The sequence below is a fragment of the Pan troglodytes genome, chromosome 3, assembly GCF_028858775.2.
Source record: "Pan troglodytes isolate AG18354 chromosome 3, NHGRI_mPanTro3-v2.0_pri, whole genome shotgun sequence".
NCBI classification, from domain to species: Eukaryota; Metazoa; Chordata; class Mammalia; order Primates; family Hominidae; genus Pan; species Pan troglodytes.
This window is the reverse complement of record NC_072401.2, coordinates 69,621,974-69,648,624: the sequence shown is the minus strand read 5'-3', so window position 1 is coordinate 69,648,624 and position 26,651 is coordinate 69,621,974. Positions and strand designations below refer to the sequence as shown.

Sequence of the window (26,651 nt, the reverse complement as noted above, 5' to 3'; positions counted from 1 at the left end):
TTTTGTAAAACTGTTGTTGGTTTAAAGTCTGTTTTATCTGTCTTATTCTGACATAAGAATAGCAAATCTTTCTCTTTTTGGTTTTCCATTTGCATGATTAGATATTTCTTCAACTGTTTCCTTTGAGACTATGGGTGACACGATGTGTGAGATGGGTCTCCTGAAGACAGTAGACAGATGAGTCTTGCTTTTTATCCAACTTGCCACTCTATAACTTTTAAGAGTGGCATTTTAGCATTGACATTCAAGGTTAAAAATTGTATATAAAATTTTGAACCTGTAGTGAAATTGTTATCTGTTTGCTTTGTGATTTCTATTGTGTGGTTGCTTTATAGGGTTTCTAGGCTATGTACTTAAGTGTGTTCTTGTGGTAGTAGGTATTGTTCTTTCATTTCGATGTTTAGAACTCCCTTAAGCATGTATTCTAATGCTGGTCTTACAATAACAAATTCTTTTGGAACTTGCTTGTCTGAAAAATATTTTATTTCTCCTTCACTTATGAAGCGTAGTTTGGCAGGATATAAAATTGTTGGCTGAAATTCCTTTCTTTTTAAGGATTCTGAACATAGGCTCTCAATCTCTCTTGCATTGTAAAGTTTCTGCTGAGAAGTTCATTGTTAGACTAATGGGATTCCCTTCCCTTTAAATATAATCTGACCTTTTTCTCTTGGTACCTTTAAGATATTTTCTTTTAGTGTTGACTTTGAAGAGTCTCATAACTATATGCCTTGGTGAGGTTCTTTTTTATAGTGTCTTTCGGGTGTTCAATGGCTTCTTATATCTGGATATCTCCCTCTCTAGCAAGATTAGAGAAATATTCTTAAATTATTCCCCGAAATATGTTACCCAGGTTGTTTACTTTTTTCCTTCTCTCTTAGAAATGCCAGGAATTTGTAGATTTAGTTGCTTTCCACAATCTCATATTTCTAGAAGATTTGTTCATTTTCTTAAATTATTTTTTACTTATTTTTGTCTGACTGAGTTAGTTCAAAAGACCGGTCTACAAGCTTTGAAAAGTTTTATTCTGTTTGGTGGTTCAGTCTGTGGATAAAGCTTTCAGTTGTGTTTTGAAATTTGTTTAAGTGAGTTTTTTAATTCTAGAACCTCTAATGGATTTTTAAAATATGTTTATCTCTTCCTTCATTTTCCGGATTGCTTTAGAAGTTTCTTTGTCTTTTCAACCTTGTCTTGAATCTCATTGAGCTTTCTTGCAAACCATGGTTTGAATTCTTTATCTTTTATATCTGAGTTTCTACTTTTGGTTAAGGACTGTTGCTGGAGAGCTAGTGCTATCCTCTGGTGGTGCCACTACTTTAGATATTTTATAGCGCCAGAATTTTTGTACAGGTTCCTTCTCATCTGGAAACACTAGCACTTCTAACTTTTGTAATTATTTTTGTGCAGGTAGGATTTTTTTCTTTTACTTTATTTCCCTATAATAGTATTATTTTTTTTATTTCAATTTCCCTTTACCCCATACCTAAGTGGTACAACTGTACAGAATGCTAGGTAGGGTCTTTTGGTTTTGCTTCTATAGCCCTATGCACTTCTGCTGCTGGGTTAGATTGTGCTGTATAGTTTGACTTACAAGCCAGTAGATGACCCTTATAGATAAGAGCTGGCTGCCCAGTTGAGCTGGGTATATACTTTAATCTTTGTTTACCTGGAGAAGTTGTCTGTTGCCTCACTCAATGATTTGTGGGGTGCATACTGGTCTTAGCTCCCTGCTCAGAGGGGTGGAGTCCAATATGGGTGGGGCTGGACCAGGTAGGTCTAGCTACAGGTACCCCGATGGCAGGCACATGCACCAGCACCAAAGGCGAATCCAGTGAATGGCAACCAAGCACACAAAGATGTGCACAGGCATGGAGCTGGGAAATTTCCTTGGCCCCAAATTTTCTGCATGATTATGGGAGGTGACCTACACTTGTAATCAAGAGGGTGAGTTCTCCAGATGCCTAGAGATCTGCCTGGGAGTGGGGCAAAGAGGGCTCCCCTGCTCCAGGATCTCTGCACAGGAAGGATGGGGTGGCTCAGGCTGCTGCTCTAGGCAAGTGGGTGCTCCATGTGCCTGGAGATTCAGCTGGGTGTGGAGTAGAGAGGGCCCCACTGCACCAAGACCTATGCACAGGAAGGGTGGGTTGGCTTAGGCTGCTGATCCACGCAAGGAAATACTCTGAAAACCTGGATTTCTGCCTTGGGGTATAGGAGAGAGGGCTCTGCTGCACAACAGTCTCAGGGGAGGAGGCTGGGACGCCCAGCAATGGCACACAGAGACTTGTTCTAGGTTGCCAAGCTGGCCTTAGCTGTAAGTCTCATCACCCAAGAGAACTGCAACTGTAGCAGCTATTCTGCCCCAGGCCTGAACCAGGGAAGAGCACAATTCCAGTGCCTATTGCTGAGACACTTTCCACACATCTGGCTGTGGAGGCCCCTACCCCAATCCAGAGCAGGCAATCCAGTCTCCATCCTGACTAAAATGCCTGTGTGGCCATGCTGCCAGGCCACCAAAGAATGGCTGATTTTGTGTGCACCTGGATTAAAGGTGGCATCCTGCTCTCAGTCTCATGTCTGGGAAAATGGGGCTTTTCCTGCTGTCTTTTTATCACAGTGTCTTCAAGACTCTCCCCAAGTAAGCTCAAGGGCTTAGGAGAAACAAAGCCTTCTCCCTCAGCCTGGCTTGCTTAGATCTCCAGAGGAAAGGAGAGTCACAGACGGAAGCTTTTTGCCTTTCTTGTGTACTAGGGCTTCAATCACTGTTATAAGCCACACGCCATCAAGGGCTGTTTGTCACTCTTCCTTCAAAGAATCTGGAATTTCCTTCATGATTCTGTGATTCTGGTGGATTTCTATCTCCCTTATTGAATTAAAGTTCACAGAGTTATTCTTTATGCATTATCTTGCTATATCCAAGTGGCTGAGGCATGCAAAAAGCCTCTAATCTTACATCTTAAAAAAAGCATACATTTTTAGATGAGTTCTTCCATTTTCATAAAAGTTGACAGATCGCATTGAATCTGTAGAACATTTTGAAATTTTTATGATTTGTCTTATTTTATCTAATATTAATTTTATTTATTTTTTATTTTTACTGTTGACAATAGTTTATTAGCAAGCTGTGATTATGTGAATCTGAGGTCTGTTTGTGCGGTGTGGGGGGGTCCAGGTATCCATGATATTGAGAACCTGTGAAAGTAGCTACAGTTGGTGACCAAATATAGGTGGTATTCATAATTTGTTAGAATCAGAGTGTGGTCTTTATTTTTGTTCCACAAATGAACTCAGAATTAGAGATCTTCACAATGTTGGGATGAAGTAAAAAATGGAGACAGTTTTGACATAACTATTTGTTTTGAGAAGAGTCCTTCATCAAAGTATGCGTGGTACATGACTCTTTGTGAAATCATATTCCTCATATTACTTGAAGACAGGCTATAAAAATAGGTATCCTATGATGCAGTAGTTTCATTGAGATGAAATGTTTGGGTTTGGAAAGAAATTTTGTTGGTCAAATAAAGATAAGGAATCAAGTTAAACATAATTAAATTGGCTATTTTATTTCAGGAATTTTCAGAAAAAAAAATTATGCTAGTATTGATCATAATTAGGCCACAAAACCCTTTTTCTGAAAGCATCATTTACAATTAAATTCTACAAAACACATTTTGCAGAGCTCATGTTTCAAACAAATGGAGAAGAAATAATGCTTTACTTCAAAGTACAAGTAGACTTTAAAATAACAGTCAAAGTCTTTCAGGAAAGCAAAAGAATACAAGGATAAATGGATAAATGATAAAGTTACAGAGATCTGCTTTTAGCATGGGCCGTGTGTGTGTGTGTGTGTGTGTGTGTGTGTGTGCATGCTTAGCTATGGTTCAGTATGCTGATTCTCAAAGGAGAACAAATCTAGATGTTTAGAAAGGAAGCAAGTCACAGTGTTATGAAAAGATAAGTCATTCATAAAGGCCTCATTTAGCTATAAAACAAATATTTATCTGGCATCTGATATATGTCAGATGCTGCTTTAGGTGCTTGAAATAAAGAGGAAGGCATGATGGGCAGGGTCTATAACATTTAAATTCACAAATCTAAATAAAAGTTGGGAAAGACCAAGTAGCTATTTCTTCATGTTTCTGGGACTAAATAATTCTCCAAGTGAGTCTTGCCTTTTGTGCTACATTTTATGTTCTTGTAGTTACCAGCAACAAACCCACTTAAAAATACAAAAGAGTGTGTTTCTGTTTTTCAGAGATAGCCATTAGGAAAGAAGTAGATATCCTGCTTCTTATTCGTAAACAGTTTGTCAGCCTATAGGCAGGGATAAGTGACTCAAGAACAGAAGAGGAAAGTGGTAACTTGGAAAGAAGGCAAATTGAGATTTTTAGCATATATATATATATATATATATATATATGCATTTAGACAGTGTTTATAGACATACATGTATATAATATATATACATTTTTTTTCTTTTAAAGAAAAGGCAGCTGCAACATGAAGTTGACCAAGAATTGTTCCTGGAGCAGATAATCAAGAGCAAGAACCTCATCATTTTCCACAGGCACACTCGCCATCTGTAACAATTTCTAGGCTGTGTCCTCAATTAAATCTGTTATCATTTTTTCAGGTTGTAAATAAATTATTTGGTTAGTATTAGGTTAACTGTGTAGAATACTGGAAAGTTATCTCAAGTGTAAACCTAGAACTTCTGAGTCAAACTGACAATTATATGATCACTAACTCTTTGATGAATTTTAGATGATTTTCAATCCCTTGGTGGTTTGTAAATTAGATATTACAGTGTCTAGCCCTCAAAATACAAGCTGTCAATACAAGAAAGGACCCTTGAAAATGTATGTCTTTTCTGTTTAATGTACTAAAGATCACCTGTGGGCAAATTATATATCTATAATCAGTTCAACATGAAATCAGTAAAGGATTTTTTGGGTAGGTCAAACTGTACAGTTTCTCGCTTTCCCAAAAGACAGTTGGAAGCTGTACCTGAATTTCTAGAATAAAAGAATCCCAAACTTCCATTTAAACCCACTTACTCAAGACATAAATGTACTTACTAACAAAACATGAACAGAGATCAGAACTCTAGAACTTTGTTAGTATGTTGTCAGGCAGACTTTAAAGTATGGAAAACATAATTATTTGAAAACGTAATTATTTGACACAATCTTCCAATGGGCCTGTAACAACACTTAAGGCTTTTTAAATTTTTTTGAAAAGACTGTGGCCTATATGATGCCAAGAATTCAAAAATATGAAGGTCCATATGTCAATAAAGATGTACTGTTTAATACTGTGAAGCTCTACTTATAATGAGAGAAAAGAGTAGGTCCTATATTTCCTGTTTTTCTGTTATTCATAATTTGATCCTCTCATTTTTCTTTGGTTATCAAGCATATATACCTGCATCTAGATTCAGACTTCTACAAATTAGAATTCAGTCCATGTAGATAGCTCACTTACAGGCTGACACTGAAATTTATTTTCACTACCAATATTTGCTACTGATTGATGATGATAAAAATCAATCACTAAATAAAATCACATTATTTTGCGTATCACCCCTAGACAGCTTATCTTTAATGCAGTGGATTCTAATTACTGCAGTGGCTCATATGTCCTACTATAGATAATACAAGGCAACTATAATTTTATTAAAGTAATATTTTCATTTTCTAAAAATATAAGTTTTTGAAGTTGCAAAGAAGGCCAAATAAGTTTTCTTAATGCCACAAAGACTTAATTTTTTCCTTCAATTTTTTTTTCATTTTTTAACCTAAAAATGTGTTGCAGTAGAAAAATATAGCAAAGGAAAAAAGATAGCATTATATACAGCAATTCTAACTTCTGTGAGAGATATTTTAATTGACTATATTACTCATGCTGGAAAAATTGACTATATTACTCATGCTGGAAAAATTTTGTTATTAGATTCATCAAACCCATTATGTTTTGCGGAGGGTTTTTTTTTCTGGTAAATTGGAGAACACATACTTGGCAAAATGCACATATTTACAGCTCTTTCTATCATTGTTCACTTCTCGATGCCTAGATGTCAGAAGATATATTTAGACTTAGTGGTTACATATTAAAACTATGCAGTTCCCTCTTTTGTACGTCAGTGATCTGAACAGAGCCTAATGCCACAAAGCAAAAGTCAACAACATCTATCCCCTCATTCATTTATCGTGTATTCATTGAAGTCTGCAATGTGCCTTAACACCATGCTAATTAGAATTTGGAAATATTTTATGTGTGCTGAAACCAGATAGCAAGATACACAGTTGTTGGAAATGAAAAATAAAAACCGGCAAATTCAAACCAATAGAAAAAAATTGGTACAATTTCTGGATTATGTGTGTATTCAGAAGTACATAATCCAGTTTTAAAGCTCTGTGTGTTTAAATATTTTTATTTGGAATTAGGCATCATGATGCATAAAGCTGAGTGTCCAGCTTTATACTTAGTAACTGATTTTTTTTACAAATTTGACTAAATTATATTTTTTCTAATGATCAACAAAATCTAAATTCTTTTAGAGAATACTCACCATAACTTACTCATTTCTTACACTCTGTGAGGATATCAGAAATTTTAAAGTTATTCTTTCTCTCTAGCCACAAAGTTACCTATCAAATTTGAATGGTTTTATATTATTTATATAATTATTAGGTTTAATTTTCACCTTGCTGCCACTTCTCACTAACCTGGCATGACTTACATTACATGGCACTTTTTCCTTCTCTTAATGTGTTGCTTCTTAGGCTGAATGGTGAAATCATCACATGTATTAGAACCACGTATAAAATAAGGTAGATCAAAACAATACACAGAAGGTACCCCTTGTAAAAAGGAGTAGGTAATTTCATTAAATGACTCTGTGGTATTAATAGCTTTATTTATTTTATTTTATTTTTTTTATTTTTTTTTACCTAGATACTTACATTTTCTTTCTTGGTTGGCATTTAATTGCATTCCTAAGGGAGTAATGCAGATTCATACATTTCATATAGATAAGGTGTTATAAGGCGTGTTACAGAAATAAGGCTGCTATATTTATAAATAAATGAAAGTGATCATGTCAGAAGCAGCATAAAGTGCTCACATAAATAGATATCTTGGCTGGGCGCGGTGACTCACTCCTGTAATCCCAGCCCTTTGGGAGGCCGAGATGGGCGTATCACAAGGTCAGGAGATCGAAACCATCCTGGCTAACACGGTGAAACCCCGTCTCTATTAAACAAAATACACAAAATGAGCCGGGCGTGGTGGCGGGCGCCTGTAGTCCCAGCTACACGGCAGGCTGAGGCAGGAGAATGGCGTGAACCCAGAAGGAGGAGCTTGCAGTGAGCAGAGATCGCGCCACTGCACTCCAGCCTGGGCGACAGAGCGAGACTCCGTCTCAAAAAGAAAAAAAAAAAAGATATCTTAACAGTGTGTGTAAAATTAAAATTACACAAGTGTGTGTTTTGAAAAAGCCTACTGGATGGAACAAGAAAAATTATAAGCATAGTCAAGATAGGTACCTGTAGTATCTTAAATGAAACTGTCTTCTAAGAAAAAAAAAAGAAGTCTAAATTAATATACAAGATAGACTCTCCGTATTTCTGCACACACCCATTTTTAGATATCGTGATCTGATCTCAAATACATCTTTTGCCATGTATCTCTTTGTATTATCACTTCACCATGCCTTCCAGCTTATAAAAGTCACACTATTCAACACTTCTGTCTCTTCTGTGTCTTTTATTTGCCTTTATTTTGCCTTTGTTCACATCATTTTTCTTATAACAAGCATTTCCTTCTTGTTTTTACCAGTTTAATCCTTACTCATCCTTTAAAGTGTATTCCAATGTGGACTCCTAAATGAATCATTCTAAAATGTCTTTATTCATCATTAATCTCAATTCCTTCTGTGTTACAGAACACTTTGTTAGTATTTTTAGTGCCAGATACATCACGATATGTCTAATATTTAGAATTTGTGTTCATGCCTATTTTATCTGATGGGTCATAAAAAATTTAAGATCAAAGACCACGTCTTGTTTATTTCTGTATATACAACACTGCCAAGAATAGTCCTTTGCCAAAGTAGATGCTCAATAAATATTTGTGGAGTTACATTGAATTGAGACAAACTGAATTAGCTCAAGATTGCTGTGCATTGAGTTTGTCTACTGTTAGGTATACAATGCTCTTAAAGTGCACCATTTGTCTCAATTTTTTGTATAGTTGAAAGCTGATGTACTCTTAACTTAGTGCCATTTAAGTGAATTGGAAAGTGACATTTAATAATATTTGCATAACTCAAAAGCAGTTTACACTGTGCAAAATAGTAAAAATTGGAAGTGCTATTAAAAATAGGATGAATAGTGTAGTAAAGTGCATCAACTTGGCACAATCAATATGTCTTGAATTTTAAATATTAAAATTAAAATAAAGAAGCACCTGTTATACAACTCCTGAAACAATGGGACACAACTTCATTAGCAAATAGTGACACTGGCTTTCTAAAAGAAAAATCTGAGAACAGTTGCTAGGGATATTGTAAGCATTCATAGTGTCTATGGAAACTGAGCCTGCACAAAACGTGTAATGAGTAATAAAGAGATATCTGGAGGAGTGCCCAGTGTCAGAAAGACAATTAGGGTATAATTTTTCAAAAATTTTAAAGAGTAAAATAGAATAAAACATATATTTACCTTTTGCCTTTGAGTACAGTCGAAGGTTTTAATTCCAGACAAAATATAAAGAACAGAAAAACAAATAAAATAATTTAAACTTGCTTTGATTTATTAACAAATTACCAAGATTTAAAACATAATAGGACACTACTTACAAGGCATTACCCCTAGAATTGCCCCACCCACGTAAGTACTATCTGTAAGTCATGCAAGAATATCCTCATGCTTTGTAATTGCATTTGTACTTCAAAGATAAGGGAATAGAATTTATTTTCTTTTTGAAATGTTGCACCCTGGCACATCCAATAATTCTGAACTTCATTAATTAAAATAGACTGCCATATCCTTGACCAAGCTTCTAGACTCTTACTTTGGCTGATACACATGAACCTTGCTCTGAAAGAATGGCTATCATTTAAAAAAAAAGATTTATCCCCTGCCCTTATTTAACTAATGACTCCGGATATAGTGTTTTCTCAGAATTTCATGTCTCTAATGATGATATGGATATAATAAAAGCTTTATGTTAATGAAAAAAATCTACCAGCAATTGGTTTGTATGTGGTAAAGAGTCTTAAATAATACATTATTCATTTTTAATTGAATTTTTAAAAATACGAGTCAGAAATAAGTAACAGAAATCAGTGCCGGAAATCCAGAAAGTATCAGAAGTAAGTACCAGATAGTCAGTGCTCACTATAAATAGACACAATTCCTACACTCCTGGAATTTACAGGTAAATGAAGAAGCGAGATTTTAATCAAACCATCAGGAATACACATGTAAAATATGTAGCAAAAAAAGTTATTTTAAAAGTAATACATTAAGATGAATTTTCATTTAAATGAGGTAATCTTAGGGATTATAAATGTAGGGAATATATGTTTTGTGTTTATGTGTTAATATGATCATTATGTTTCCACTGTGGATTGACTAGAAAAATATCTTAAAATAATCATCCACAGTGAGTTTCTTTAGTTTTATATGATGTTTCAATAAAAGAGCACTACTCCTGATCATGAAGGTTTATTTATAACTTTCTATTTTGAGTGGTAATGCTATTGTTCTCTACTTATTGAGTACTATGTACTGTGAGGCATACATAATACTTTAAAAAAAATCTGAATTAATAAGCAGTTTTTTTAAGTTCAAGAATTAAGGATAGATGTGTTGTTAATAAACAATCAGCCAACTGAATAACTCAATTGATCAGAACATTGAGGTATTATAAACAAGAAAAGGGGAAAAAATGCTACCCAGAGTAACCAGAATTAGAGAAAATAGGAACCAAAATCTCCAGGGCAGTTTGGGTCCTGTTGAAGTCCATTAGTTCAAAAAGAACTACTGGAGTTCAAAACAATCAATCATTTCTCACTCAACCTCATGGGGTCAAATTCCATCCTCAATTACACGCACCTAACTTTCATTCAAGTCTCAGGGAGTTATACACACATTCAAGAGGGCAGGCTCTCGCCCTGTGCATTGAGTGGGGAGTAATTGATGACTTTCTCCTTGCTGTGCTTGGCTCAGTAAGCACAGCTAGCAGCAGAGGCCTACACTCCTAAGCAGAGTGGGAGGGTGCTATAAAAAATACACAGGCTTGAGTGCTGTACCAAAGCCTTGGCAGCTGTTCTTCATTTTAAATCTAGGAACGCCAACTTCACTAAGCGTTAAGATGTATTTTCTCCCATATTCTCCTTAGTTTATTTCTACTTTCTTTTCCCATCTTGATTATACTTTCTTCTCTTAAAAAGTGTTTATTTTCATCTTCTGCATCTTGTCCTCCTATCATTTTTTATTTTCTGTATTTTAATATATTAATGAGATAAAATGCTGGAGACAATCTGACATGTGGTAAGAGTTCAATAATTGCTAGTTTTACTGTGATGATTATTGTTATTCTGCATTATCATTGTGGCTGCTCGCATTACCTTTTCCTTCATTTAAGGAGGTTTTGGATAGATATAGAAAGACAATTCTTTAATCTTGACAAGATTTTATTTAGGAAATTTTATTTTTAGTATGTTTGTCTAAAATTACTTATTTCATGTCAAATTTATAATCACATAATGATTTTCTCTTTGAAGAAAAATTTAATGCTATAGCATACATGTTATTCTTACATGAGAAAAGTGATAGAAAAACATGAATCAACATGGAAAATATTCCCAAGAATGTCACTAGAAGAGTCAAGTTTTATAACTTGACCTAATAAAATGTTAGATTCCTGGGGTGAATAAATGAGTTGGTTTACTTTAGAGATAAAAATAGTATATTTCAATAACTGTGCTATTTTATTATAAGATATAAGGCAACTTAAAATAAGTTAACTATTTTGGATAGTATGAAGCTTAAAAATATCTAGCAAAAAAGTATTATAATTTTAATCAATGCATATTTAAATAGTATGTATATAAAATGTGTTTAATTTTAATATGTATAGTAAAATTATACATATATATATGTTTCCATTCTATTTGCTAGATTTCTTATTCTGCTATACCAGCACTCTCAGAAATATTTATTTTAAAAACCATAATTAATGAATTTGAGAATAAACTAAAGCATTTTAACAAAATACAATGTATTTGAAAATATTTAAAGTATAGGTAGGCCTTTAAAATAAGGTTCTAAGATCTTATGTACTCCCATTACTCAAATCAACATGTTTTTCCCCATGTTTAGCTCTTCAGATTCCAAGTGCAAAATCTCTGGTGTATGTTGCTCTTTGGTTCAGTTCTCAGTTTTTCAGCCTTCTCGTAAATCCTTGGAGCATGCTGATTTTGGATTCACGTAAGGACTTCAATGAAAACAATCAACAACATTTTCAACAAATATGTATTGAATGGCTACTACAAGCCAGGCCCTGTTCCTGTGGTTTATTAGTTATTAAGAGCCTGCCCCTGCACAAACCACCCGGACAATCATCAAAGCAAGTTGAATCAACCTGCTCCCGCTCGATCTCTCAGGTTCTCTGACTTCTATCTAGTCCATGTTCTAGTATAATACGAGAAGACTATTTTAATTGGTGGTCCCCTATGCTACTAAATTTTATCAAGAAGAAAATAATCCCACTATGTACCAGTGGTGCTATTTTAACCCCTCCCCGCCATTAACAATCATTTGTCATGCATATATACTGCTAGAACTTGCTTTCCTTTTCCTTAAAAGAAAAGGAATTTACTTTCCAGTCAATTCAGACTTCTTCTCTGAAAAGACTTCTTCTTCGTTGTCCACAAGGATTAGAAATCTATATATATATTTCTATATATATTTCTCTATATATATTTCTCTATATATTTCTATACATATATTTCTCTATATATTTCTCTATATATTTATATATATATTTATATACATATATATTTCTATATATATATTTCTATACATATATATATATTTCTATATTTATTTATTTATTTATTTTTGAGATGAAGTCTTGCTCTGTTGCCAGGCTGGAGTGCAGTGGCGCGATCTCGGCTCACTGCAACCTCTGCCTTCTGGGTTCAAGCAATTCTCTGCCTCAGCCTCCGAAGTAACTGGGATTACAGACGCCCGCCACCAGGCCTGGCTAATTTTTTGTATTTTTAGTAGAGACAGGGTTTCACCATCTTGACCAGGCTGGTCTTAAACTCTGACCTCGTGATCCACTCGCCTTGGCCTCCCAAAGTGCTGAGATTACAGGAGTGCGCCACAGCGCCCAGCCAATGTATTCATTTTTAATGTTTGTGCTAAAGCCCTTGTTGAGTAGTTTTATTAATAAAGCACCTGTAGTTAAAGATTATATTGAAAAATAATATAATCAGTGATAAAGAAAATGGGCACTTGAGATAGATCCCCTTGAAATTTGTTTCCGCAGTTTTCTACCTGAATATTTATCCTCTTTTTTTTTCTGATTCTTACCTGTAACTGAAGATATTTAAAAACTCCTCTACAGGATTATGAACTTTAAATATGCTAGTTAAGCTGAATGCATTTAAAGCCATTTTAGAGTAATACACAAAGTTAGTATTTAATGAAATCAAGTATAAACGAGAGGATCAGTGTTTCATAAAAAAGCTCACCTAGAAAAATTAAGTAAATTACCAAACAGAATTAAATATCCAATCAATATAAAATGTCCCTTCCTAAACATTGTGGGCTCTATAAAAGCCCTAGCTTTATAGGATGTTAACTAACATTATTTCAAAATAGACTTATATCATCGAATGAATTGGGAAACTCAAGGTTAAAAGAAGAAATCTTTAAGTTTATATTTTTATATATGTTTTAATCATGACAAGCCATAAAATTCACTTCACTGGACTGAAACAGAAGAAATTCATTAGGTGAAATTTAAATGTAAGAGGCGTTAGGGGTAAAATTTCAGTTAAACAGAGTAGTAAATATAGGTGATTTATAAGATAAATCCCTCCTTGCTTGTTCAAGAAAAGGTAATAAATGGATGGACAGTTAAAAGACAGACAGACAGAAAGCTAGATAATGAGATAAGGTATACAACAGAGTGAACTATGACTAACATTTAGTGAGATTGTGTTTTATTGATTTAGTTTGTGTTTATAGATTTAGTTATTATTTGTATTTACATGTTCAAAGAAGTAAAGACTTATAATTACAAGATGTGCTTTTTAGCTTAAGAATATTCTATGACAGAACTAGCTATGTTTGCCCATTAGTGAAGCATACCCTACAGATTATTTTATTGATTTTCTTTCAGCTAATGAATTCAGTAAAAATTCAGTAAAAGTGATGTTCAGAGCCATGATTTCTTAGATGCGTGAAAGGGAAGTCTGATAAGAGCTGAATACTACTCAGAATAAAATTGGAGGTTATAAGAAAACAGCTGATATTCTGCGACTTAAATAAGATGTTAGAAGAACCTATTTGTTGCCCTATAATAAACCACGGAAGACGTTATTTATTGCTCTGAATTCGATGTGTGTGGTAGAGGGAATAACAGCCCCAAAGATATTCACATTATAAGCCCCATAACATGTAAATATGTTAGTTTATATGGCAAAGAAAGAGTTTGCAGAAGTGTATAAATTAAAGAACTTAACATGAGGAATTTATCCTGAATTACCCTGGTGGGTCCAATTCATAAGGATCTTTATAAGAGAAAAGAAGAAAGGGAAGAAAGCACAGAGTAGGCCGTATGACAACAAAAGCAAAAGGAGAAAAGGCCACGTAATGGGAGGCCAAGACTGAAGAAATAAGGACAACACTCATCCTGGAAAAAGCCAGAAAAGAGATTCTGTATCTTTAAGAGACAGCCAGCCTACCAATACTGTGACTTTAGTCCGTCGAGACTAATTATTGACTTTTGATGTCCCAAACTATAAAATAATAAATATATGTTGTTTTAAGTCACTAATTTGTGGTTATTTGTTATAGCAACAATAGGAAATTAATACAGTTGGTATGCTAACCTTGCAATTCTTCAGTATAATCAACAGACAGTCTAGTACTTCATTAAAAGGTTTTTCTTTTTATGCCAAACTTACTAATAACATAGTGGCAATCATTGAGCTGTTTTTCCAACTGCCAACACACAGTGGCTACCTTCACAGTCTTAATATAAACCCCAGCACCTGTCGCTGTGATTTGAGCTCTGAATAGCACCTTTATTAAAGCCTCAAAAAGGGCATCTGGAAGGCATCATTAATGCCTAAAAGCAGCTTAGTCATAGGGAAGGGGGTTGATTCTCAAATCTGTGTTAATAAAGTAAATTCTGAACTAGACATTCTCTGAATCTTTAAAGAAAACTTTGTCTCAAACAATATACAAAATATTATTATCATTTAAAATTTATGTACAAGAGTTTAGCATAGCCTTTCTTAGACGCCAAAGTCAAATGAACGTCTCTTCTAAAACTATTTTAAAACCAAAAGCAAGGAAGAAAACACACACACACACACACACACACACACACACACACACTAGAAGTAATAAAATTTTCAGAAACTCTCCCTTCTTCCCATTCTGTTATGCGGAGCCAATACGAATACATTTGCACCTGTAAGTCTTTGGACAGCAACTCTGACTAATTACACTTTGGAGTAGAACTCATGACTTATTCATCTTTATGTCCCTTGCATAATCCAATGCATAGTAGAAGCTCAAAAGTAGCATGATAAATGAATAAATTCTATTTGACCCCAAAACATTCATGATTAAATGTATTACCACCAATTATATTACATTGCGAATACAGATAAAGAGGTTACTTTGACAAAAAAATATAGATGAGGTACAGTGTATACCCGTTTCCTAAACAATGAGTCTGGAGCTAATGTGTTGTTGGAGTTTCATATCTGATTTATTCATGTTTCTAGGTTTGCTCTTAGCTCTATGGAGCGCTCTACATCTATAACGAGAACTCTCTCTATAGATACAGGGAGAGAGAGAGAGAGATGTTTAGAGCCACCATTTTTAGAAGTGTGAAAGGGAAGTCTGATAAGAGCTAACTATTATGAAAAATATAAGCAGAAGTTATGGGAAAATAGCTGATATTCTGCAACTTAAATAAAGTATGAGAAGAGCTGTGTGTGTGGTGTGTGTGTGTGTGTGGAGAGAGAGAGAGAAAAAAAATAAGAGACAGGAGAGAAAGTGAGAGAGAGAGACAGATCGAACTCCAAGTAAAGGATTTATCTGGGAATAACATACTAAAAGTAGAATTGCAATTCAGAATATACATATAGACCAGGGAAGCCTCTGGTATGTCTGAAGAACAAAGAAAACACTAGAGTTTTTTGGGAAAAGAATAAAGCTAAGTATGCTGTTTTGAAAGAAATTCACTGGCGTGCTTGTGGTGCTATGCTGGGGCTGGTAAGCTCTTACTGGAGAGTGGTGGCAGTCATTAGGTAAAACTTGTCTTTAAAGTCATAGCAAGCCATTTTGACCTTGGATTGGGTTTGTTAGACAGTTCCTGGAGCAGGTCTTTGTGACCTGAATGCTTTCTCCGCATGGATTCTTGACTCCATTTTAGTTGGGTATAACAACTATAATTTCAGTTTGTATAATCAACTTTCACAGGGCTCTGACCCTTTTCTTCACTTCTGGGCCCAGAGAAAGCATCATGTTTGGTATTAAACCTGTGGCTGTTTACAGGTATGTTTGACTATAAGGCAGTATGCAGGAATTAATTTATCTTGGAGTAATATTTGACCAAGAAGAGATAGGAGATGGCAAGTATTTTGTAAATAAATCCCTTGCCCTTCCTTTTAGAAGATATCCCATATGAATAAGCAACACACTTTCTGTTGTTTCTGTTGAAGCTTGGGAGACACTTGTAATGTACCATATTGTATTTGTTTCTTCTCCTTCCCAGACTTCCTTTCTTTTTTTCTCCCCTTCTAATTTCGCTGGGATTACATTCCCCAGGAGAGAGCTGGTAATTGACTTTTGCTTTAAACTCTGTTATTTAGGTGTCTTTGGCCAAGACAGTTTCATTCTAGGGGCTAGGGCTTGGAAAAATGACAGAATCAATAAAAGTTGAAAATTTCAAACATCTTTCCCAAAGAAATAAGCATAAAAATAATATACATTATTTTTTCATTTGAATTTTAAAAATCAGAAATAGTGAGACCTGTAGCTCATTATGGGTGTTGGAGATATGCAGATTATTGGCTCTATGTTTCAATAGTCATTAGAATTTTTCATGTTGAGCACCCTTTGCTTGAATCTTCGTCAGTTGTCTACTTCTTGTACATCTTCAAAACAATCACGTCTCTTTCTGGGCTTGTCTAGCTTCTAAATATTGTTCAGGCATCATCTAACCCTGTCTCTTGCTAAGCATGTTCTACATATGATGTATTTTCTTTTAAGTAATTACAAACTGATCATCTACAGTTACAAAAAGTCTTTCAGAAGTACTTTATGTACTATATAGATTGAGAATAAAATAGCTGTGTTTTGTGCTGATTTCATAATATTAATATTTCATTTATACTCAAAAACCCAGTAATATAGGTAACAAATAACACATTAAAGTTTTCCTTTTTGTTGCATTTTAAAATATTTTAATTTCTTAATTTTCTCAGCTATTCTAATGGACTGTCATATCTTGAATTTTGGTCTTATAATTTTATAATGACAAATTGTCTACTTTTTGTCCTATGTAGTGAAGTATCAAATTGAAGGTCTAGGTACAAAAATTTCTATCATGATAAATCATTTGGTATATCTTAGACTATAACTATATGTCTGCTATTTGTAATTTTGTATCCCCTATCCCCTTTTATTCTTCATACTCGTCTTAAACAACATTTGTTTAATATCATTTACCTATGAATGCCTACCAAAAGTTTGTTTGGGATACCAAAGGTTTGTTTTAATAAGTAAAAGGCAATGTCTTTGCTCACTTTCTCAGAAGAATATTTTCTGAGAAAAAATAAGTAAACCACTATTTAAATAAAATAGTTTGTACTGTAAAAAGAAGTGTGTATACCTTTCTAAAATGAAGGTCAAAAAGTATATGCACAAAACTTTTACAAAGGAAAGGAGCATAATTTTACAGAAAACATTATTAAATGAAGCCTTTCTCCATAATATTTGGAAATTGTTTTATTAAGATAAAAATAACTTTTCAATAGCAAATTGTTTTAGAAGCAAAAGAAAAAAACATTGTTTAGGTGAAAAAAATAACCTCTCATGGAACTTACAAACAACAAGCAGCTGTGTGTTTTTAACCTCTGTCATATTTTTTGCTTACGTTTTGCCTCTTTTTAAGAAAAAGCATCTCGGCTTCTCTCCTCAATTTCTAGCATTTGGTCACTTTTTAAAAAAATCACAGATGCTCACTTGCTTAAGTAATTGTATTCAAATGATTTTTATTGCATAAAAATGATCTCACTGCTGGATATTGTCTATGGTTTGAGTATACAGCACAAGTCATTTAAATAATAAGGTAGTTGCTTCCAACTTTAATCTTGCCTATAGAGACTAACAGGCATTGTCTAGCTTCATTACCCTTTAGGGGGTTAAAGTACAATATTAATTAGTATTTCTGCTTTCTCAGTGTCCATAACAATTCTTCTATCTCATTCAGTAGCTGTTTGTGGTAAATGTTCCTGCATACCTGTGGTTTCGTAGATTTCTACCACTGGCCACAATGTGGAATTGTAGAAGAAGAAGGTCTATGTAAAGTTTCCAGAAATTTCACTCTATTATATTACAGGACATATATGTTGGAATGTATATGTATTTCTTAGTAAACTAAGACAGTTTTATTCTATACCTAGAAATTAATTGCATGTAATCAGTACACAGTATTGGGTAATATCAAAATCCCTGATTGAAATTGCCATTAACTTGAGATTATGTTTGCAAATCAGATTAGTGTATTGACTAATTGCACAATACTAAATTATGAACTGGGTTCTAGGTCCTACTCAGTCCTTTATACCTGATCAAGCAGTCAAGTAACTTAATTTTTATTCACGCCTCAGTTTTCATATTCGTGAAATGGAGTAATAAGCTATTTTGTGACAAAAATATTTTCTTCTATATTCCTATAGCTTAGCAGTGTGCTCCTAGCTAAGAGTCAATAAATATTTGTTTATCGGAGAGACTAAAACAAGTGATTTTATCAGATGATCTTTTAAATGCCGTTCCTGTTCAAAGACCGTTAATTATTTACAATGCCTATTTTTCCCATGCTACACATAAGTAGCAGAAAAGTGTAAAATATTTGTAAAAAGGAAGATATTTTGAGGAATAATAATGTCTTCTATGTTTAATGGCTTAGCCACTTTATAAGGACTGAGGCCTCAATTCATTCTGAAGTAGTTTTTAATAAATAGTGATATTTCTTTTCAGTTGTCTAGGTCCACAAGTTGTGGACAATTGAATAAAGTGCATCTATGGTAAACCACCTTGAGAAAAATATATCATAATATGGTGCACTCAATAAATGCTACACTCTGATAAGGTCACATGTCTTTTAATCCTCAAGACTGGAGCTATCTCTAATGGGCCAGAAGAGCTGAAATTCTAATATCAATCTATTTACATTTCACCCTCCTCTTTCCAAAATGTGGAAATACATGAAGTTCTGAGGAAGAGGTTGGTGCTGCAGGATTTAACGGGGGATATTCTAAAGCCTGTTCAGTGGCATTGTTGTTGCTTCTCCAAGCTACAAAAAATTACAGCTCAGAAATATTGATCTGGGAGTTGTAGAAATCTGCTGTATCATGTTTTTTAGATCTATGGCTTCTTCTCTCTTAAACTCTGTCCACAGTTTTACTCACTTGTTCAATTCTCAACCTGTTATTTTTTAGCACATTTAATCCTTCCTTCAGATCCTCAAGATGCTAGCAGTCCCAGGAATGTTCTGTTCATGTGATTTTGGCATGAGTCTTTTACCCAAAACCATTTTTACCTTTCCAACCAGAAGATTCACTTCTAAGCCTAAAGCAGCATCAATAATCCTTTATTCTGCCAAATATAACCAATATAACTTTTTTACTACTTTTGTGCTCTAGTATTAAAAATTCCAAACAACAACAACAAAAAAGTAAGTCCTTGGTAGGACATCTTACTATACACAATCACACATATATGTATACACACACATGTATATACATATATATAAACACACACATTCAAATACACACACATATAACAAGAAATAAAATTTTCATAAAGACTTTTGATTACTTGGTGTGCCCATTATATAACTTTGAAACACTTCCTTTCTGTAAATTGCACATTGAGAACATTTATTTCAAATGTTATTTGTACTCTAGATTCTGTGTAAGTGATTTGTGTGTATTATTTTAGTGCATACTTAAAAATGTTATGAACTAATAATTTTCATTAACTACATTTTACAGATGAGAAAACTGAGGCTGAAGGTGATTAATTTAGGAGCAAATTCTCAGAGCTATTATTGGCAGGTCAGTATTCTTTCAGAAATTTTTCTGAATCTAGAATCAGTGCTAATAACCTTTACGCTGCTTTCTATCGCTTTGCAGTTGGTCCTATGTTGCTTCAGATTTTATGATTTTTCATCCTTCCAAATGAAAAAAGTTATTTTTGGTTTCCTTTTAACTAAAGAGAAAATTTGCTGGGCAAGGTAGCTCACATCTGTAATCCCAGCACTTTAGGAAGCTGAGGCAGGCGGATGCCCTGAGCTCATGTTTGAGTCCAGCTTGGCCAACATGATGAAACCCTGTCTCTACTAAAAATACAAAAATTATCTGGGTGTGGTTGCGCATGCCTGTAATCCCAGCTACTCAGGAGGCTGAGGAAGGAGAATCACTTCAACTTGGGAGGCGGAGGCTGTAGTGAGCAGGGATTGTGCCACTGTACTCCATCCTCGGTGACAGAGTGAGACCCTGTCTCATGAATAAATAAATAAATAAATAAAATTAAATAAAAAGAAAATTTTCTTTGCTTTTTTTTGTTTTTGGATTCTGCCATACCAACCAAAGTAGTTCAATCACTTGTTATGTAGATACATTTTATTATCTTATTATGTATTAGCTTGATAGTATGGTTCTGAGTTGTGAACCCATCTTTTGAAAGGCAAAATAAATAAGTAGAGGCCTGTTTTTGCAATTAATTGCTTGTGTAACTTTGGACATGTACTAATCCATTGAAATTATTTAGCACTCAGATTCCATATCTCTAAATGTTTAAGATGAAGGTATTATGTTCCCAGTATCTTTTTATTCCAAAATTCTGTGTTTTTATGCAGTGTTTCATATATAAAAATTACTTGTTTAATTAAGAACCAGCATCCTCACAAAACGAATTGAGTTTATTTTTATTTTTATTTTTTGCCAAACATTTACCAATGTGCTTAGAAATACTGGGAATCAAGTTAATTTCGTATGTTCTTTTATTTGTAATGGGTTTTTAAAAATTATTTAAATCCAATCTTTCACTTACCCTTACTTTATCTGGGAGACAACTATGCAACTTGAAATTCTAAAATAATTTTAAGCATGATTTATTTAGGATATGCTTAAATATTAAGGCAGTTGATTTGTAAAATAGCAAAGTGGTAGGGAAAAATTAATGTTTTTAAATAACATTTTAATTGATAAAACAGTGTTTAGAAATGCATTTTTTGAAGTTCAGGAATTTGAAGTTCTTTTCAAATATTTTATTACCATGATATTATGAATTTTTGATATAAAAACATATTACGGAACATGTTAGCAGGAAACTTTACCTTTATAGAGAAAACAATTGTTGTATTGTATTTTTAGTATAGAATAACAAATAGATGTATAACAGAGAAAAGAGAACAGTTTGCAGAAAACTATTTTAGAAAACAGATTTGCATGTGTCCATGATAATACATACTGTTTTTCATTTTACTGTATTTAAGCTCAAGATAGTTGATGTGATGTAGAGTGTGTAAAAGGTTATGTTCAAACAAACAAGCCTAAATTTCACGAAATTCGGACTTACTCGTTAATTCAACAACTTTTTATTGATTTTGTTTATTGTGATAGGCTTTGAGTAAGCGAAATTAGAACAGAACTGTTCCCAGACTAATAGACTTATTTACCACTTAGTGGATGCAGTTGCTTTACTAAATTTTACATGCATTTTCTCAACTAAACCTTTTATCAATGCGATTACAATTATTATCCTAATTTTATGAATATTAAAACTAAGGGACATATCCAGAATATGCAAGAACTCTTAAAGTTCAACAAAACTTAAAGAAAATTGGAAAATATTTAAAATGAGAAAAAGATATGAACAAAGAGCTCACCAATGAACATAAAAACGGCAAGTATGTGAAAATATGCTTAACATAATTTGTGACTAGGGAAATACAAGTGCCTGTATCAAAACTCCTCATGTACTACATAATTATATACACCTACTATGTACCCACAAAAATTAAAAATTAAAGAATTTAAAAATGCAATAAATTACTATTACGCACATAACAGAATGAGTAAGATCCAAAATAAAACAAACATATAACAATACCAATTGCTGATGAGGAAGTGGAACAACAGGAATTCTCACTGATGGTGAGAATTAAACCTGGTATGGCCACTTTGGAAAATTGTTTAACGGTTTCTTACAAAACTAAATGTAATGGTACCATAGATCGTGCAGTCACACACCTAGATATTTGCCAAACTGATTTAAAATTTAACAACTACGGAAAAACCTTCACATGAGTATTTACAGTAACTTTATTCAAAATCACCAAAAACAGGTAGGGACCACAATGTCTTTCAAGGTGAATCGATAAACTGTGGTACATCCATATAATTAAATACAATTCAGTGATAAAAACAAATGCGCTATAAAGCCACAAAAAGACATAGATGCACTTAAATGCATATTGCTAAATAAAATACTGAAAAGGCAATATGTTGTTTATATAAAAGTTTTTTTTAAAAAACAAGGCTATAAAAATAGTAAACAGATTAGCAGTAGTCAGGGGTTTGGGGTAGGGGAAGTGAGGAAACAGAAATAAACAACTGAAGAAAAACAGATTTTATAAGGACAATGAAATTATTCTGTATGATAATTCAATGTTGAATACATGAGTCTGCATTTGTCAAAACTCATGCAAATTAACAGTGTTGTGAGTAAATCATAATATTATATATTTTTCTTTAATTAGGAGACAAAATGGCTTTATTGGTGAATTCTATCAAATATTTACCATGATTATTTAAATATTCTCCTAAGAAACAGAAGAGGAGGAAATACATTCCAACCCATTCCCATATCCAGTATTACCATAATACCAAAACCTGACAAAGACATCACAAGATAACTACAGACCAATACCCCAATGAATATTAATGCAGAAGTCCTCAATAAAAACTACCAATATGAATTCAACAGCATGTAATAAATACTATAAACCTCGACCAAGTGGGATTTATCCAAGGGATGACAGCTTGGTTCAAAATAAGAAAATGAATCCCTGAAAACACCATATTCACAGAATCAAGGTTGGTGTCAGGGGTGGGAATCGATCATCTCAATAGATGCAGAAAAATAACTGATGAAGTCCAATACATTTTCATGATTGAAAAAACACTGTGAAAAGTGGAAATAGAAGAATTTTCTGAAAAGCAAGGTCATGCTTATTTCTGAAAGAATGAAAACTTTTTCTCTGAAAATCAAAAAGAAGACAAGGATTAGAAGACTACCTTTATCATTGCTTTCAAATAATGTATTGTAACTTCTAACTAGAACAATAAGGCAAGGAAAAGAAATAAAAGAAATTTAGATTTTAAGGGAAGAAGCAAAACTATCTCTATTTGCAGATGATACTCTCTTATATACAGAAACCTCCCAAAATTCACAAAATCTATCAGAACTAATAAATCTGTTCTACAAAGTTGCAAGTTATAAGCTCAATATTTTTAAATGGTGTATTTTGATACATTAGCAATAAATGATGTGAAAATAAAACTAAGAAAACAAACAATTTTATTTCTATTGGCATCACCAAGAATAAAGTATTTAGAAATAAATTTAACCGAAGAAGTGCAAGATGTACGGTGAAGGCTTATGCAGTGACAAAAAAATGTTGAGATAAATAATACCTACCTAAATGAAAGGCATATTTTATTTATTGTTAAGATGAAAATACTTCAAAAACTGATCTGCAGATTTAATGTAATTCCTATCAAAATTCCAACTACCTTCTATTTTCTCAGAAATAAAAAAACTTAACTTGAAATTCATAACGAAATTCAAGGAGCCCAGCATCAGCAAAACAATCTTGCAAAGGAACGAAGTTGAAGAACTTACACTTCTCAATTTAAAAACTTCCTACTAAACAAGAGTAATCAAGAAAAGATAGTAGTGACATAAGAATAGACATATAGAGCAATGAAATAGAATTATTTCAGAGATAAATCTTTATGTATCTATAGTGAATTGATTTCAACAAGGGTGCCAAAAATAGTTTATATTCTTTTCAACAAATGCTTCTAAGGGAGGAGACCACCCCTCATATTGTCTTATGCCCAATTTCTGCCTCCAAAGAAAGAAGAAGTAAAAACTAAAGGGTAGAAATGAAATCCACAGGCAGACAGGCCGGCACCACGCCCTGGGCCTGGTAGTTAAAGATCCACCCCTGACCTAATTTGTTATGTTATCTATAGATTCCAGACATTGTATGGAAACTCATTGTGAACATCCCTGTCCTCTTCTGTTCCATTCTAATTACCGGTGCATGCAGCCCCCATTCGATCACGACCCTCTCATGCAGACTCCCTTAGAGTTGTAAGCCCTTAAAAGGAACAGAAATTCGGATTTTGGAGACGTGAACCCGCCGATGCTTCCTGCTGAATAAAGCCCTTTCCTTCTACAGCTCGGCATCTGAGGGGTTCTTGTCTGCGGCTTGTCCTGCTACATTTCTAGGACGTCTGAATATCCATATGCAATAAAAGGAAGTTGGGCTTCTACTTCACAACATACGTGAAAATTAAGTCAAAGTGGGTCAAAACCTAAAAATTATTATTTAAACTATAAAACTCTTATAAAATAATATAGCTGTCGATCTTTGTAATGTTGGATTTGTCACTGGTCTTAGATTTGACTCTGAATGTATAAGCAACAACAACATGTAAACAGATAAACAGGACTTGTGAAAAAAAAAAAACTTTTGGCATCAAAGGACACTTTCAAGAAAAGACAATTTACAGAATGGGAGAAAATATTTTCAAATATGTATCTGCTAAGGGCCTACTATCCAGAATATATAAACACCTCACACATCTCACCATAAAAAGACAAATAATCCATTTAAAAGCAGGCAAAGGATTTGATGGATATTTCTACAGAGAAAGTATCTTAGTGGCCAGTAAGCATGTGAACAAATAATGAAACACAGTCAATAAAGAAATGCAAATCAAAATTACAATGAGATATCACTTTATAACCACTATATAGTCAAATAAGTGGAAAATAACAAGTGTTGACAGGGAAGTGAAAAAACTGAAACCCTGATCTATTGCTCATGGAAACAAACTCAGGTGTTCAATAAATTATCATGTCAAAATAACTTAATTTCCATACTTTTCTAAAATAACTTAATTGCCATACTTCTCCACGTATGGTGTTACTTTTATTACAGCCCATTCTCCTTGTTAACTTACATGGACTCTGATTTCCCTGAGAGTTTAATTCAAGTTCTGGAAGGTTTGCATCCTGATGAGGAGTTAGGAATGAACATCTGGTTCTCTGGTTCTTTTTTTTTTTTTTTTTTTTTTTTTTTTTTGACAGGGTCACTCTGTCACCTAGGCTGGAACAGTGGCACCATCACAGCTCACTGCAGTCTGGAACTGCTGGGCTCTAGCCATCCTCCCACCTCAGCCTCCTGACTAGTTGGGACTGCAGGCACTACAGGCACACACCGCCATGCCTGGCTAATTTTTTTTTTTTTTTTTTTTTTTTTTTTGAGATGAGTTTTTGCCATGCTTCCCAGAGTGGTCTTGAACTCCTGGGCTCAGGTGATCTGCCCACTGTGGCCTCCCAAAGTGCAGGGATTACAGGGGTGAGCCACCTCACCTGGCCAATATTTGGTTCTTAATACCACCCAGCTGTCATTAGATTGTAATTTTTGCAAAAGCAGAGACTTTGTGTGCATTGTTCACTGCTGAGTCTCACTGTTTATGAAAATGGCACGTAACAGATGTTCACTAGATGATTGTCTAATTACTTAAATCTATGCTAGCATATCCTGAGATGGCCAGTGCTCTTACCGATTCTCTGTCATTTTTTTCGGTGAACTAATTATTACTTTAGGGATCTTCCAGCAAAGAATTTGGAAAGTCTCTGCATCTTTTTAGGTCGTCTATGCCCAGAAATGTCATGCATTCTTTCCTGATCTGTGCATTCCTACTATCTCCCAAGGGCACTTCACAGGAAATGAGAAACAGGTCTCCTTTATGCTCAAATATCAAAAATTTACCTGAGATTTGACCAAGGAACAGGGTACAGAGCCCCTTTCTCTCACACTCAATACCCCTTCCTCTCTTTATTTAGCTTACTGTTCAGAGAATCTTATTCTCTACTAGGGTATGTGGGAAGAGGTGTGGGGAGAAGACTGCTTTCCAGGAGTAAAAGGATTTTTGCTCTTAATATTTTTCTTTTTTTTTTAAACTGTAGTTGAACAGTTTTATTTAAAAAGTACATTAATGAACATTAGCTATATTCTGTTGCTAATGGATATAAAGGTAAGAGAAACAAGAGTCTTGTCCTCAGGAAGCCCAGAGTCTAAATAAAATGTTTGTCTATATCTTGTACGGTATGAATATCTGTGATAATTTCATCTAACATTTTTGCTAAAAATCAAACATTGAGAATTAAAAGCCACATTGTTTCCCTCTCTTGCTTTGGCTGTGAGGAAGCATAGAACTCAATGTTATATCAGTAATCATGCTCATTACGATATTTGTGGTAGTTCTTTGTTTTGATAAATTTTTTTATTATTAAAATTAATTTTCCCTTTTATTCTTTTATGGGTACAGACTTTTGAAATCTAAAGTTTTAAATGTGAATCATGTTTTAACTTCTTTTTCTTCTTTTGTGCCTTTCTTCAACTAGTGATTAAGCTATGCCTGAATATTTGAATGGGGAAAAGACAAAGATGAAGGTAATATTAATACTATAAATGAGAAATCGTAAATAAGTAAATTTGAATAAAGGTGTAAGTAACTAATTATATCTTTGTATAAACTACCACATACAGGTATGTTACTGTATATGTTTGAGCTACAGGCAAAATAAATAACACAATAATATTAAAAACTGATGTAAAATCCCCTGTTGAATGATAAAAATCTGTTATTTAATTTCTTCTGCAATATTATTAAGAAAAAATTTAGTTAGAATGCAAAATAAAAGGAAGATAATTTCTGTACCTATCCTCATACATATGTATCTACTACTACAACAGGGATTAACTCCTCTCCAATTGAGAGAGTAATGTCAAAAATAAGGTTA

General features: G+C 33.7%; 1 long non-coding RNA gene across 1 annotated transcript; it reads left to right on the top strand.

The window, feature by feature from the left end:
• The first annotated feature begins 10,382 nt into the window (after positions 1-10,382).
• On the top strand, positions 10,383-26,303 carry LOC107974087 (uncharacterized). The gene is made up of 3 exons (XR_001716634.1): positions 10,383-10,553; positions 19,535-19,597; positions 26,253-26,303. It is a non-coding gene; the product is annotated as an uncharacterized LOC107974087 (long non-coding RNA).
• The last annotated feature ends 348 nt before the right edge of the window (positions 26,304-26,651 follow it).